The sequence below is a fragment of the Xenopus laevis genome, chromosome 6L (assembly GCF_017654675.1).
Source record: "Xenopus laevis strain J_2021 chromosome 6L, Xenopus_laevis_v10.1, whole genome shotgun sequence".
Classification (NCBI taxonomy): Eukaryota; Metazoa; Chordata; class Amphibia; order Anura; family Pipidae; genus Xenopus; species Xenopus laevis.
The window spans coordinates 155,761,191-155,773,515 of NC_054381.1; positions in this window are offsets into that span (position 1 = coordinate 155,761,191).

Consider the following 12,325-nt stretch of genomic DNA (forward strand, 5'->3'; position numbering starts at 1 on the left):
CGTAAATCCTAAAAAGACCTTTGGAGCTCCAATGCTCTTGAAAAGAGCGGGCCAGACCCGGGGGGAACTGGGGATTTGCTAGTACTGACTGCATAAGATGGTGAGGGCCCCGTAGATGATACTTGCCTTGACACCTTTCCCAAATTTTAAGAGTGAATTTGATCACCTGCGGAGTGTCAGGTGGGAGTTTGACCTGTTTCTGGTGTCCCCAAAGCAGGGTGTTCAGGTGGGTTCCAGGTAGTGTAAGGGATTCAATGAGGGCCCATTTGGACTGTGGGGCAAATGTAGTCCAACCTCTAGAGCAGTTTTCTAAGTCTTCAAAGGTCGAAGGAAAATCGTTCGATCAATCAATGAAATCGTTCGAATCGTTCTACTTGAACGATTTAATCGTACGATTTTACTTGGATCGTTCCATTGCCAAATTCGGTAAAAAATCCTTTGACTTCGATATTCGAAGTCAAAGTATTTTAATTCGATGGTCGAATTTTGAAGTATTTTTTACTTCGAAATTCGACCCTAGATGTGTCCAACTGATGTTCTGTAGGGGTGTTGTATAGACTCATATTTAGGGGCAGATTTATTGAATTTCAAGTATATGTGAGGTTTTTTTACTCTAATAAATAAGAATATACTCACAACTCGAATTGGAGATTATTTTAAAAAAACTCAAACGAGTATTACCGATCCGAAAAATCAAACCGAATTCAAATCAAGCTTTTTCTCAGAAAAAAAACTCAAATGTCAGGAAGCCTATTAACATGGGTCACTGGATCTCTGCCACTGACTTCTACATGAACTCGGCACGTTTTAGGTGGCAAATAGTTCGAGTTGTTCTCAGGGTCCAGGTATGATAAATCTCGAATTCGAATCTTAGTTTGGATTATTCCCAACTCGAATTTACAATTCGATGCATAATAAATCTGCCCCTTAGTGCACAACACATTATGGAGCTCAAAGACATCTGAAGAGGTGGGTACCAGAGTTATAATAAACATTCTGCTTCTGGAAGACATACAAGTATTCTGTTTTTCAGAATGCTTAGGACCTGGGGTTTTCCGAATAACGGATCTTTTCGTAATTTAGATCTTCATATATTAAGTCTACTAGAAAATCATGTAAACATTAAATAAACCCAATAGGCTGGTTTTGCTTCCAATAAGGATTAATTATATCTTAGTTGGGATCAAGCACAAGCTACTGTTTTATTATTACAGATAAAATGAAAATAGTTTTTAAAAATGTGGATTATTTGAATTAAATTAAGCCTATGGGATATGGTCTTCCCATAATACGGAGCTTTCTTGGTAACGGGTTTCCAGATAACAGTTCTCATACCCACCACTGCAGAGGAGCAATGGGGTCCCAAATCAATACTGGGTTTGGGGTTGCATTTATTAATCTGCTTCTGATAAAATACCCATTATAATTATACAGAAAAAAAAAGCCTCTCCAATTGTTACATAACATAAAAGTACACTAAAAGTACTTAGACGGAACCCATAAAAGCCCTGGAAATCCAATATGAAAGCAGCTGTTTTACCGACAAAGTCATATGTTAACCCAAAGTTCAGATGCGAAAATTCCTAAACTAATCCCGCTGAAAGGAAATCCTCTTCTGCCAACAAAAAAGCCCGGATTTATCCCTGTGTTGTACAAAAGCTCTAAATGCGGATCAATAACTCCACTTCATTCGAGAATACTTGAGCCTACATTTGCTTGTCGTTCTGCAGAATATTAAACTATTACCTAAAATCCCTAAGCCTTTTCAATTACTGGTGACGGCTGATATGGATTATCCTCTTAGCAACAATTAAGCGAGACGCGGAAATACCATGAAAGCCCAGGCAAATGAATGTGCGGGGGATTCACCTTGAAACCATTTTCATTTTGGCGGCTCACGGAGCATTTTTTTTTTTTTTTAAACAAATAATGTGCCGTAGAACCATGGAGATTGATGAACAAAGAGGTTTTTGTTCTTAATAAGGTCTCGGGATGCTTCAATTAATTGTTCTATAAGAGAGGATCATTTTAATTGGATCTACAAAGCACTTGGCAGCCCCAACAGTATTATTTTATTTTATTATTTTATTATTTTACATTGCAAAACAAGTCGAAGGTAAAATGACGGACTTTACATAAATGATCTAATACAGGTATGGGATCAGTTATCCGGAAACCTGTTATCCAGAAAGCTCTGAATTACGAAAATACCATCTCCCATAAACTCCATTTTATTCAAATTATCCAAGTTTTTAAAAATTATTTATTTTTTCGCTGTAATAATAAAACAGTCGCAACTTAGATATAATTAATCATTATTGGAAGCAAAACCAGACTATTGGGTTTATTTAATGTTTACATGATTTTCTAGTAGACTTAAGGTATGAAGATCCAAATTACAGAAAGATTTGCTATCCAGAAAACCCCATGTCCCAAGCATTCTGGATAACGGGTCTCATAACTGTAGATATTAAATATGCGCAGTGGCCCCCATATAATATCCCAAATATTTACAGATAATTATCAGCGATGGGAGAATTAGTCCTGTTTCGCTTCGCCGAAAAATTTGCGAATTTCCTGCTATATTCACGAAACGGTGAAGAAATCGCAAAACACAAATTTTGACGCCTGCGTTAAAGTCAATGGGTGTCCAAATAATGTTGGCGCGCAACGGTTTTGACGTGAGCGGCTTTTGAGACATACTTCCAAAATTTTTGGACGCCGCTGAAATTAATTGCCGGTGACGAAACGTGGAAATTCGGTGGGAATGCGAACCTGCCGAATTTATTCGCTTATCACTAATAATTATACTAATGACCCTTGGCTTTCACACATTGCGCCAATATGAGCTGTTTGGCCAATTGTGACTATTCTTTCTGTGATGCATAAATACAGGTATGGGATCCATTATCCAGAACCCGTTATCCAGAACGTTCCAAATTACAGAAAGGCCGTGTCCCATAGACTCCATTTTATCCAAATAATCCAAAAAAATTTAAATGATTTCCTTGATCCCAACTAAGATATAATTAATCCTTATTGGAAGCAAAACCAGCCTATTGGATTTATTTAATGTTTAAATGATTTTCTAGTAGACTTGAGGTATGAAGATCCAAATTACAGAAATATCTGTTATCTGGAAAGCCACAGGTCTTGAGCATTCTGGATAACAGGTCCCATACCTGTATATAAAGATGTGCTTAGTTGAAGTGTCCATCATTCTACATATTTGAATGACTTTATATGAAGGTTTAGACCAGTGATCCCCAACCAGTAGCTCGTGAGCAACATGTTACTCTCCGACCCCTTGTATGTTGCTCTCAGGGTCCTCAAAGAAGGGGCTTATTTTTGAATTTCAAGCTTGAAATGAAGTTTTAATTGCATAAAAACTAATTACAGTCCCAAGTAGAGCTTCTTGTAGGCTGCCAGTCCACATAGGGGCTACCAAATAGCCAATCACAGCCCTTGTTTGGCACCCAAGGGACTTTTTTCACGCTCTTGTTGCTCCCCAACTATTTTTACATTTGAATGAGGCTCACGGGTTAAAAAGGTTGGGGACCACTGGTTTAGACGATAGTTAAATTCTGGTGGAACAACAGGTTTTAAAGGGATGATTCGTTATGGAATGCCCAGTCCCTAGCAACTTTGCAATTGGTCTTCATTAGTTATATTTTATAGTTTTTGAGATATTGGCCTTGCTCTTTTGCCTCTTTCCAGATTTCAAATGGGGGTCACTGACCCCATTTAAAAAACAAATGTCCTCTAAGGCTACAAATGTATTGTTACTGCTACTTTTTATTATTAAACTTTCAATTCAGGCCTTTCATAATCCAGTCTCTGGCTGAAATTGCAAACTGGAGAGCTGCTAAATTACTTTTTAGTAACTAAAATCAAATAATAAAAATTGAAAACCAATTGCAAAATGTCTCAGAATATCCCTCTCTATATCATACTAACAGTTAATTTAAAGGTGAACAACCCCTATTCATACCAACTTTTACTGCAGACTTGACTTCAGTGATGTAGGACATGTCTGAGATGGTGCAAAATAATGAAATTAATGAACTGGTTAGTCTGGGATACAGGAAAATAGTATAAAGACCAATGTGAGGAGCACCATTCATCACTTAGAGAAGCAGTCGATGGTGTGTAGGGTCTGATAAATCGGTCACATATGAGAGAAGAGGAAGAAAAAACTGACCCATATGGCTGCACCATCCCATCCCACAATCCAATCACTCGGTGAAACAAATTAAAACATAACTTTTACTACAGTAGATATATGTAAAAAGTTCAGGGAGAGTATTAAAATAAGGAGGAAACAGGGTAATGGAAAGACCTTAGGTAAGGGGTTGAAGGTAAATAACTTTACTCCTCAAAATGGGTCTCAGACCCACCTAATGGGTTTAACACCAATGTGTCCAAAACACAAACCGACTGCTGCACTAATCCATTAACGTGCTTTAGATAAACCACCCCTTCACCCTCCTTGCTCACCTCCCGACTACTTGAAGAGGACACGGTTTCCAGGAGAAGCACATGGCTGACTAGTGAGCAGTAACAGTTGGGTGCTTGCTGGCCTGTAAACAATTTGCAGCAACTAAAATACCTTGTGGCCATACATGGGCGTTAAAAGCTGCTGATGGCTTATTGGCCAGTTTATGGGGCCCTCTGATGGCCTTCCCCGACTGATATATGGCCAAAAATCAGCCAAATGTCAATCTGGTAGATATAAAAATTGTGTCTGATCAAGGACAGCATCAATGTATTCTCAGCGTTGTGATCTGATTGCTGGGCCCTAGGGCCCATGATCGGGTCAGTCCTTTATCACCCACTGAAGGTGGGCATAACACGGCAAGATCCACTTGTTTGGCAATCTCTCCAAACAAGCGGATACATGTATGACCACCTTACCTCCACCCCAGTCACAACCCCCTTCGCACCTTAAATTTATTTGGTTGTGGGTAGTGATGGGTGAATTTGTCCTATTTCAATTTGCCAAAAAATTGTGAATTTCCCGCATAATCCACAAAAACACGAATTTTGAAGCCCGCATGAATTTCAGCTCTGGATAATAAAAAGTAGTAATAACAATACATTTGTAGCCTTACAGAGCATTTGTTTTTAGATGGGGTCAGTGACCCCCATTTGAAAACTGGAAAGAGTCAGAAGAAAAAGGCACGTAAAAAATAAATACCAATTGAAAAGTTGCTTAGAACTGGCCATTCTATAACATACTGAAAGTGAACCACCCCTTTATGTACAGCTACAGTGGAAAGGAATAAGTGGATTTCTGCTTAATTCATATGTAGTGATGGGCGAATTTGCGTGAAACGGTGCCGGCGTCTCGTTTTTTACGCCGGCGTCCATTTTTTTGACACAGACGGCCTGTTTTGATGCCGACGGGCTGTTTTTTATGCCATCGTCCATTTTTTCGACTCCGGCGACAATTTTTTTTTTTACGGTGACGAATTTTCGTGGGCGTTTCGCAAATTTATTCGCTGGCGGCAAATCGAGCAAATTCGCCGCGGATTTGCACCTGGCGAATAAATCCGCCCATCACATTTCATATGCTCTGCTGTTTAATTCATTCTGGTTAATTCATATGCTCTGCTGAAGGGAGGCTTCTATCAGTGACATGTGACTTTTAGAGCCCACCTTGTTTTGGAACCATTCAGGTGCCTTAAGGTGTTAAGGGGACACCCAAAGGCAATAATTTTGCTTAAAATAACTGTAAGTGCCAAACTGGGTTGAAGAGCAATGCCAGAATTTTGATATTTTTTAAAGCTTTTGCATTTCCGGATAATAGATCCAAACCCCTGCAGGAACATAAAAAGAAGCGGCTACAGATCCTGGACATTTGTTAGCGTTTAAGTCATTCTCAGCGCCCGACCTCATTATGTCACAAAGATGAAATTCATTTTCCAACGTCCTTGTGAAATGCAGCCAATCAATAACATCCAGCGCGAGCGAGGAGTTAATATACAGACGCAGAAAGGAAATCGTTTGAAACTATGGAAATTAATTTGCTCTCGTAAGGACCGAAGACTTGGAAAAACAATAAGCGCTGACAGGCAGCCAGGGTGATGCACGGAGGAATTACTGATGTGATTAATAATTCGAATAGGAAGACAGAATACGGGCTGTGGATTTGTTTATGAAGTCGTATACTGAGTCACACGATGAATAAATCATGTTTACAAATGCACAATATTGTACAGAAATCATACCTACCAACTGTCCCGTTTTCAGCGGTACAGTCCCTCTTTTGACAGCTCAACCCGTATTCACAACTTTGTACTGGAAAGTCCAGATTTTCTCTGCACTTAACAGCTAAAAAAGATACAATGTTTCTAACTTAATTGGCTTTTGGCTGAGAGCCCAGAGCAGCCTCCAGGTGCAAATAAGATACTTTGTAACAATTTTGAGATAAGCAAATAAGTACTTGTAACAATTTAGATAAGGAGGTCCCTTGGGAAAAGTTAGACTTACAGCTTAAAGGGCAATTTACCTTCATTTGCAAAACCTTAACAACTGGAAAAAAAAACCACAGAAATATGTTCAGACTTTCATAAATTGCCAAATTTTGTAAAATGAACATGGTAATTTGGGGGTGTGGCCAAAAATTGGGCATGGTCAAAAAATTTTTCGCATTTAGCATGCAAATTTTTGTCTCTCTTTTTATTTCTATAATGTTGGGAGGTATGCAGAAAGTCCTGGTTCCACCAATCAGGCTCAGGAGTGGCCCATTCCTCCCATCGGTATAAGTAATACCAAATTACAGAAGGCCATCTCCCATTGACTCAATTTTAATGAACTAATCAAGTTTTCCCCTCTATCTGTGTAATAATAAAACACTAGCTTGTACTTGATCCCAAGTAAGATATAATTAATCCTTATTGGAAGCAAAACCAAAAGCCTATTGCTATGTTCCAAGCATACCGGGCAGGGACGCCATCAGGGGGGTACAGGGGGTAATCCAAGGGGGGCTTGGCTGTGCTGCACTCTTTAAAATAGCCAGGCCCCCCTCGACAGCGCTGAAGCCCATCTCGAAGAGACAAAAGCCAAAAGTCCCAAAGCCGTGAAAAGACCAGAAGTCATGAAAGGAGGTGAAGTTAAAGTCCTGAAGCCACAAGTTTACTTCTACTGAATACCAATGTGTGTGTTTTTTTTAATTTTTTTAAACCCCTAGCCACCAAGACTCTATAGGCCCCGGCCACCAATGTTTTTTTAAGAAAATATTCTTTGGGGCCCAACATTTTTTTTAACTTATGGTGGGCCCTGACCAGCAATGATTTTTAAAAAAACTTTTATGGGGGCCCTGGCGCCAATGTTTATTTATTTAAACTTTAATGGGGGGCCCTGGCGCCATAATTTTTTTTAACTTATGGGGGCCCTGAACACCAATGATTTTTAAAAAAAAATTTATGGGGGGGTCTGGCGCCAATGTTTTGGATTTAAAAAAAAAATTATGGGGGGCCCTGGTGCCAACATTTTTTTAACTTATGGGGGGCCCTGACGACCAATGATTTTTGAAAAACTTTTATGGTTGGCCCTGGTTCCAATGTTTTTTTTTTTTTTAATTTATAGGCGACCCTGGTCACCAATTCTTTTTTTTAACTTCTAGGGGGGGGGCTTGACCACCAATTTTTTTTTAAAAAAAAACAAAAACCTTTATGGGGCTCCCTGGCGCCACAGTTTTTTTTAACTTATAGGGGGGCTTTGTATAACTTGTGTGAGATGGGGCTTTACCATTTTTAACACTGATGTCTGTGTGGTCTTCTAACTGTGGGATGGGCAGGATCTGGGGTGGGCCCCAGGGGGCTGGGGAAATGTTGTTGTACGTGGGCCCCCTGATTTCTAATTGCGGCCCTGATTCCAGATAACAGGTCCCATACCTGTATAGAACTTGACAGGGGCATTAATAAATAGTTCACACAGAAGACTTTAAAATACTCATTTAACCTTTTTTGGTAATCCAAAAACTAGAATTTTTACAGGTTTTAGAGACATAGAGGTTTTCAATTTTTTTTTTCACTTGTAATTTTCTGAAAAACATTAATTGTTTGAGGTTTTAGAGATATTTGTATTCTTTTCAGATCATTTTTTTTTATTTCAATTTGCACTTTTTATATTTGGATCTTTTAATAACTTTCTTGGCATTCTTGATTTTAGAGAAATTGAGTTTAATCGTGGTTTCAAAAAGCTCTAATACCACTAAAATTCGACCTTCGATAAATGGCCCTCCCCATGTCCGTGCACTCTTCTCTAAATGAGTTCTTATATCTCAGTTTTATAAGTATGTCCAACAATCTAATGTAGGATTGAAGCAAGCTTTCAAATAGGACATGGAGAATCTAGGGATAATATGGAAGATCTCATTGATGTGAAATAATTCTCTTCTGTTGGTAGAGTAGTTAGAAATGCACTCTATTCTTTGTATAATGGATTGGCTTGATCCGAAATGAATAGACAGTATAGAATGAACACAATGCGCCTGCATCTATACATAGAAGTGGAAAAGTGCTGTTATAAAGAGATAAGTACCATTAATGGGTTAGACATGCAGATGGGTGCATGTCATTTATCAACAAAGACAAGTTATTCAGGCCTCCACCATTGATCGACAATAGCCTGACAGCAGTGTGTTTAAATGGGAAGACAGAAAGTCCATCATTCATTAACCTGATATCAGTAAAGTGCTTATACTATGACTTCCCTATGTGCCCTTTGAACATTAAAGTCAGAATATTGGACATGATGTCAGCATCCCATTACTAAACCAAACATAATGAGAGGTTTTAATAATAAATTGCAATATTATGATGTCTCCTAGATCTTTTTTTTACCTAAGATTGTATATGAATTACATTTGTACACTGTAAGATTATTTTTGGAACTGAAAAGCAAGTTTCATACCTGAAAAATGTAACTTTTTTGGGTTGTCACACAATAACTACAACATTTTCTTATAACTCTGGAAAAAAACACAAATCAAAGAAAGATCTTCCAATTGTAAAAGGGGCATCAGCCATTGTCCAGACTTCTACATGCTTTCAACAGGTTTTGGCTGGAGCATTTTAGTATTCTGAATTGTTATGTTGTCGCATAATAAATCCTGAAAAAGTCACACTTTTTTCAGCGTCTTTTTTGGAGTTTTGGCGTCACAAAACCTGATCGAAAAGGTCATGGCTTAATAAATCAGCCCCTTAGAGTTATGGTGCACAGGGCATTTTGTCCACTACTAGTGAATGAAAAAAGCACTTGTAGAAGAAGATGGGGTGGAGAGAGGAAGGTCCCAACACTAAAGCCCTCAAGCATTTTGGTCCTGATTTGTTTTTCTTTACAAGAAGGCTTCCGAGCCCCTCTGAAAGACATTAAGGAAATCTGTCTTCACGACATGCAGTACAGTGCATTCCGAAGCCTCACGATGAAGACCCATTTGCATTGTTTAAGAGGAAAATATCTTTCATACTATTCCTTTTGTCCTTTTATAACTTCTATGAGAAAAAAAAACCCCACTGTCTATCTGTAATGGGCTCTAATTTTATTTGTAAAGATTTGTCATGCTCCCTCGCAAGCACCTCTTCTTCACAGAACACAACATGCGATATGAAAGTCCTTCCTGATAATTTAATAGTTAAATTCCATTTTCCCAGTTTGGATTTGGGTCTGTCCATCTTTTGTATTGACCAGAAGCTCTAAAGTCAACTCTTTATTCTGGAAAATGTCAGTGAAGCTGCTGTAAGTTACTATGGACCACCACTTCGGGCTTTTTGTACTATTACAGAGAAGGACAACTAAGCTGGTTATATGTATGGAAAATCTTAGCTATGAAGAAAGACTGGCCAAATTGGGGATGTTCACGTTGGAGAAGAGGCACTTAAGGGGTGATATGATAACTATGTATAAATATATAAGGGGATCATATAATAATCACTCTAATGCTTTATTTACCAGTAGGTCTCTCAGCTGACACAAGGTCACCCATTCCGATTAGAAGAAAATGGGTTGTGCCTTAATATTGGGAAGGGCTTTGTTACAGTGAGAGCTGTGAAGATGTGGAATTCTCTCCCTGAATCAGTGGTACAGGCTAATACATTAGATAGTTTTAAGGGGTTGGATGGTGTTTAGCGAATGAGGGAATACAGGGTTATGGAAGATCGCTCATAGTACAAGTTGATCCAGGGACTGGTCCTATTGCCATTTTAGAGTCAGAAAGGAAGGAATTTTTTCCCCCTCTGAGGCAAACTGGAGAGCTTCAGATGCATTTTTTTCCTTCCTCTGGATCAACTGGCAATAAGCCAATTTAAAAAAAAATTAAAAGGTTGAACTTGATGGATGTGTGTCTTTTTTCAACCTAACTTACTATGTTACTATGTTACTATGTTATGACCATGGTTTGTTGAAGACCTGGTCATGTCTGGTCAAAGGTAGGAGCTGGAGAGCTGAGTAATCCAGGATACCCCATGACCTCCAGAATAATGAGCAGAATCCATGACATGATGAAAACAAGATTTAATGAGCAAATAACAAAAACTAATGGATTGAAGTGCAGACTGAAAAAACAACGTCAAAATAAACGACTGTGGTCTAGGCCAACAAGCAGAGTCTATTAACAGGCTGGATGGTAACGGCTGGTGAGGCCGAAAGGCAGGCTGAAGTCAATGGCAGGCAACAGGCAAAGAAGGTCCAGTTATCAAACCAGGGGTCAAAACTGGGCAATCCACAAGAATCAGGAATCGGGCATCAGATTGAGACTGGAGAAGAGGAACTAGGTAGGGAACAAAGAACCAGACAGGAAGCAAGGAACCAGACAGGAAGCAAGGAACCAGACAGGAAGCAAGGAACCAGGCAGGAACCAGGAATCTTAGAATCACAGGTTTGATCAGGCTCAGAAGCTTTGATGATCAAGCAACTGAGAGTTGCAGAGAGCAGGATTATAAAGGCCCTTAACTGATAAATTAAGACCCCGTGTTTTAGACAAGTTTGGCGGAGGAAAGAGAGAAGCAGAGAGAGATTACTGATCTGGATAATTGACCCACACCAACTCAAAAAGCCCCCAGAAAGTTAACGCAGTCCAGAGTTTGGTTCCAGACAGTTACCGAAAACATGCGCAGCTTGAGAAAACACAATTCTTAAGTATACTCAATTAAAATAACTACCCTTTATAAGCCTAGAGTAGGATGCAATCAAGTTCATTATGAAGGTCATGGATGCAGATAGACAGTCCCTGAAGCTTTTTAATCTATAAAATAGAACATAATTTCACTTTATTCCAACTGAAATTCAACTCAATCGCCAAAAATACGTTTTAGATCCAATGCTAATTTTACTGTTAAATACTCTGACTTCTTTCAGTGTGATATAAGAGTAAGTTTTAGTACCTGACTGAAACTATTTCAGAAAGTGACAGCTCACCTCAGAACATCTATTGTTAGGGAACAAGTAAGGTTCTCCTTGGAGAAGGACAAGCATAAACAGTTTTATCTCAGGAAAGAGCTTAGTTTTGCCAAGTCAGAAGTTGTCATTGCTGCATTGACAGGTAGAAGGTGAGAAAGACCGTGCAGCACCTTATTACAGATAGAAAGATTTTCTGACCTAGTGAATCAAGGCGAGATATTTTTGATTGTTCTCGATGCAGTCTAAATGATGATAGCCACGCTGTCCTCTTCTATGATTGTCAGTTAAATATGTTTTTCATTTACAAGGTCAGTGAATTCTATTTTGTTCAATGAACCTCTGGTGCACCACGCTCTATTTTCATATTGAAAGAATTTCTCATGTTGTTCTTTTACGGTAGTAATATTATTCTTATCACACCTTAGTGTATTAAATATACAATTGTTAAGATCTTAGACCTGAGAGGCATTTATAAGTTAAAAGAGTTCACAGGAGTATAAATGAAAACTGTGTCATACACACATTACTTTGATTAATTTCAGGTTCTACTCTTCTATTGTTGGTAGTAAATACACCTTTAGTACTGAACATGGATCTTTTATCCTTCACATTCATGATGGCAGTCTATGGTTTTTGCAATGCAATGCTGATATTCAGATGAAAGTATTGCGCCTAGTTTTTGTGGGAATGCAGTTTATGGAAACCAATGTCCTAGTTCCGTGATTTTATTCTTAAAACTCAATATTGTTTTTTGAAATTTTCCATGTGATACATGAAGTCTACTCCCTGTTGACCCACAACCACTGCTGTCATTAGTACTTGAGATGTAGATCTCCCTTCCTAGGTTCATTTGGTTTAGCTCCCTGATGATCTTCTACTGCTTCCAAGCTCCTAGACCAACCTATGTTGTCCTCCTTACTAA